General features: G+C 45.2%; 1 long non-coding RNA gene across 1 annotated transcript; it reads right to left on the bottom strand.

Moving 5' to 3' along the window:
• Window positions 1-3,023: 3,023 nt before the first annotated feature.
• Window positions 3,024-3,716, bottom strand: LOC311118902. The gene is made up of 3 exons (XR_014611879.1): window positions 3,644-3,716; window positions 3,298-3,448; window positions 3,024-3,071 (listed from the first exon to the last, which is right to left on the bottom strand). It is a non-coding gene; the product is annotated as an uncharacterized lncRNA (long non-coding RNA).
• Between the last annotated feature and the right edge of the window lie 523 nt (window positions 3,717-4,239).

The following is a 4,239-nucleotide window of genomic DNA, read 5'->3' as shown; positions in this document are numbered from 1 at the left end:
CACATTGAAGACGGACGACCCAGAGATGACTTCAGCAGAAGAACATCTGGATAGGCTCCTGTCAGTTGAAGCCCTTCAAGGTGCATCTGGCAACCTGATCACAAAGGTCCATGGTCTCATTCAGGAGATAACCATAAACCGCCAGCTTCAATCCATGGTTGGCCACAGAAGCCTCTCTCAACCAGCGCTGCCTAAACCAGCCCTGAGGAAGCTGTCAAAGGACGATGCCTCAGAGCTCATTTACAACTTTGCCCAGACTTCTGTTAGGAGACTCCTGGGGCAGTGTATGGGAAGGCCTATGCCACCATCGGCTGAAATGGTTTTGGATCAGGTCATCAAGTTGATGACAGACGTGGTGATGGACAGCCTGACTTATGTGTCCAAGTCTACAATGGAGGATGGTAAGTGAAAGTATCTCTTTTCATCTGCATAGGACTTAATTGTAACATGCTCAATACATTGCGTTTTATGATGTAAAATTCACTGGGTGTGTCCAAAATGGCACCTTCTTCCATATTTAGTGCACTACTTTTGACCAGACCCTATGGGTCCTGGTCAAAAGTAGTGCACTATAAAGTGAAGAGAATGCCATTTGGGATGCAGTGACTGACTTCAATGGCTGCGTCCTCTTCTCCCAGTTATTGTACACAGGTCGGTCACACTAGCGTGCTCTTCTCACTCAGACACCAGCAATGCCACAAGTGACATCACTCATGGTGTTGTAGCTGACCTTAATGCTACTGAGGAATTCCCTGCCAGGAGCCTTAGCCCGGCTGATGTAAAGGCTGACGGCATGGCCCGCCTTCCCTCTGCCAGAGGGGAAGAGACTAAGAAGAACAGGAAGTGGCGTTTCCTACCGAAAATGCATAAGTTTCCAAAGATCATGATTAAGGTAGGGTGCTCTGTGTTTTGAGATTACATCTGTAAGGCAGGGCTGAAATTTACCCTACAGATTCACTACATCCCTATTGTCTCTCAGCATTAGAACAATACTGTTGTCATTGTCTTTAGGAGGTTGAGTGAGGACGCTGTAATGCAATCCTAATACACATGGGAGAGAGTCAATGGCTATTTCCCAAATGGCACCCTATTCCCTATATAGTGCACTACTTTTTCTATGGGCCCTTGTCAAAAGTAGTGCCTTACGTAGCGAATAGGGTGCCTTTTGGGATGCACACTCTGTATTTTACACAGGCTCAGTTGTCCTGATGTGTTTTGTCAACAGCTGTTCAAGACAAAAGGGGGGCGGGCGGGCGGGCGGGCGGGCGGGGCGGGGCGGGCGGACGGACGGACGGACGGACGGGGCGGGGCGGGGCGGGCGGGCGGACGGACGGACGGGCAGACAGGCGGACGGACAGGCAGACGGACAGGCAGATGGACGGACAGGCAGACGGACGGGCAGACGGACGGGCAGGCAGACAGACAGACAGGCAGGCAGACGGACATGCAGGCAGACGGACAGGCAGGCAGGCAGACGGACAGACACAAACACACACATTCATTTTCTGATTATGAAATGTTCTTATGACAGATGCTGAGTGTGAGGTTCCAGAGGTTCCATCCACTCCCCCTCCCAAGGAGGACCTGACAACCACACCGGCCCCTGCTCCCCAGGAGTCCCAGTCCCGTAAACGCCCACTCATAGTCAGGGTGTTACACGGTCTCTCCAGAGCCATCTCCAAACCATTCAGAGGAGCTTCTGGGAAGAAGAATTAGCCAAATGCCTGATTTTATTAATATGATATTTTAATCAGAGCCTTTATTTAATAAAACATTACTGCATTGATTTCTGTCCATAGTAGTCTTCATGTATGTGCAAGATAACGGTAAAGTACTTCAAACCACATAGTCAAAAGTATTCATAGTGAAGTACCGTTTATGATTATTGATTGTGGAAATATACATAATACAGAAAAGTTGTTGTCACATATAAAGACAGACATAAAGGAGAACTCCGTAGACCAGTCACATTCTCAAGCCATAACTAAATCCATGAATGGATCTCAATAAAAAAAGAAAAATGCTACTAGTTTATTAAACATTCATGACTGCTATTGCACGGCTCATGTCCACACTTCTGTACAATAGGGGGCAGTAATGCACCATAACGTTGGATGCCAACTGCCTATAAACCCCACTGAAGAAGAAAAAGCTACTCATGTAATGCATGCTGGAAAGCAGACAAAAACTAATGATTTGCAAGAGATCTAAACACGATTTATAAGCTACTGAACAACAAGTCCAAGAAAGCATTGCTAACCGCGTTTGCACTTTGAACAGATTTCTCGACAATAATAATGGAAGATGTGACTGGGGCTCAGCTCATTGCAGAGGCACTAAAAGCTCAGGTGAAGTGTGTGCAATTTATATAAAACAGTGTTATACTGTGTAACCGTGTTGCTAAGAATATATTAGTCGCTGATCATGTCCTTGGCAGTGAGAATGTAGCACTACGAGTTGTGAAAGTGTGCCAAAGGTCATTGCACTGGTATAGCTAACTATTAATATTGTTGTAGAAAAATATTTAGATGTTTATGTGGAATAGCAAATGTTAACATAGTGAGTTTTTGTCCTGGGTCCGCCTGGGTCCTGCAGTCGGTGAAAAGCAATTGCACTGCCTGCATCTCAGAACTGCAGCCGCCTTGATCTCATGAGGTTATCGTTGCCCGCGTGTGCATGACGTCAGAGAAAGTCGGGATCAAGTCGGATACAAATCTAACCAGCATGCATTGGGCGGTGATCGCCGGTGATCGATTCTGCGCAGACCTGGCTCATCTCAAATGAGCCTCTTGTCTATGATCTGTCGGGGCATGGTTATACTGGCCTGTGGCCTTCTTGGAGGCCTTGATGATATCGGAGGGGGGCTCCCATTTGAAGCAGGGCTCCAGATTGGCCATCTTTATGGTCATTATTGAGGACAGGGTGCCATCCAATGCTAGGCTGTTTCTTCTCTTGGTTTTGTTCAGTCCCACAACTGAAAACACCCTCTCAGCATCTGCGTTTGCATGGGGCAACACCAGGACAAGCTTGGCGACGGCAGCAAGCCTCTCGAATTCTTTGGCTCCTGTCACCTATGGAAAATGAAAATGCACCAAAACACAATGGAAAAACATACCTTGATTTTTGATTGATTAATACTGTGAGTATACTGTAGGTTGATCCGTTAACAAAGTTCAGATAAAAACATGCATAATTTGCAACATGCATGACACATATATGCATGCAACAATTTTAAGCAACAGATGTAGCCAAGCCACACCTGCCAAAAGGAAAGACAAAAAAGGAAAAAAAAATTACCTTATGCTTCCGGGTTGCCATTTCAGCCCAGAAGCTTTCCATTTCAGTTTAGTCCTGCAGGGATATCATTGGCATGGTCTGATAATTTAGAAACTCCTCACCCAGAAGGTCATGCTCCTCTGGCCAATGGTATGGGAGGAGATGGGGAAACCTATTTATGAAAGTAGAGTTACAAGTTGTTACGTTTTAGGTATATAGTCATCAACCAGCAGCAGTTCATACACATCTTTGAGGAGAAGCCACATAAGAATATATCATGTGCAGTTTAGGAGTGAACACACCTCATCATAAAACACAGGGTATTTTAGCTAAGATGATAGACAATAATTAGAGATAAAAAACTAACCTTTCAACAAAGTACAGGACATCTTCGATGTCACTTTCAGCCCTCTGCCGTACATCTACAAATTGTGCGTGCTTGATCAGTGGCTCTTCCAGTGGCAGCTTCTTAAGTGCATAGTCCACAGCACTTGTCAGGAAACACAACACAGCTTCATGGAATGAATCCACCTGCTGTGGTGTGATGTCACCCTCGTGGAGTAATCTGTTAAGTTTAGCCCTGGTTGTGAACCCAATACAGCATATCGGTATAAGGTACAAGGCTAAATATCACATATCACAGTGTTTGATCATAATAATAGTCAAATACTAACCTGGTAAATGGTTTGCCTTTTCTTCAAAGGCAATTTCACAAGGCTCCTCATGGCACTGCAGAGCTGCTGGAACCATAAACTTGGAACATAGCTTGCGTACGAATATCACCATCTATAACAGACATTTACAAAAATAGTAGGTGAAACCTGTTTTAGAGGACCCCTGCAGATATCAGCAAGAAACACAGAATGGAAAAAAACTGCAAAATCCAATCCCACCTCATCATGTAACAAAAATATTGATGACTGCTCTCTCTGAAGCAGCAAGTTGAAAGAAGTGAAAGTTGGT

This window comes from Coregonus lavaretus (assembly GCF_964263955.1).
Source record: "Coregonus lavaretus genome assembly, contig: HAP1_SCAFFOLD_63, whole genome shotgun sequence".
NCBI lineage: Eukaryota > Metazoa > Chordata > Actinopteri > Salmoniformes > Salmonidae > Coregonus > Coregonus lavaretus.
The sequence above is the reverse complement of the archived record's forward strand: the minus strand, read 5'-3'. Positions and strand labels throughout refer to the sequence as shown.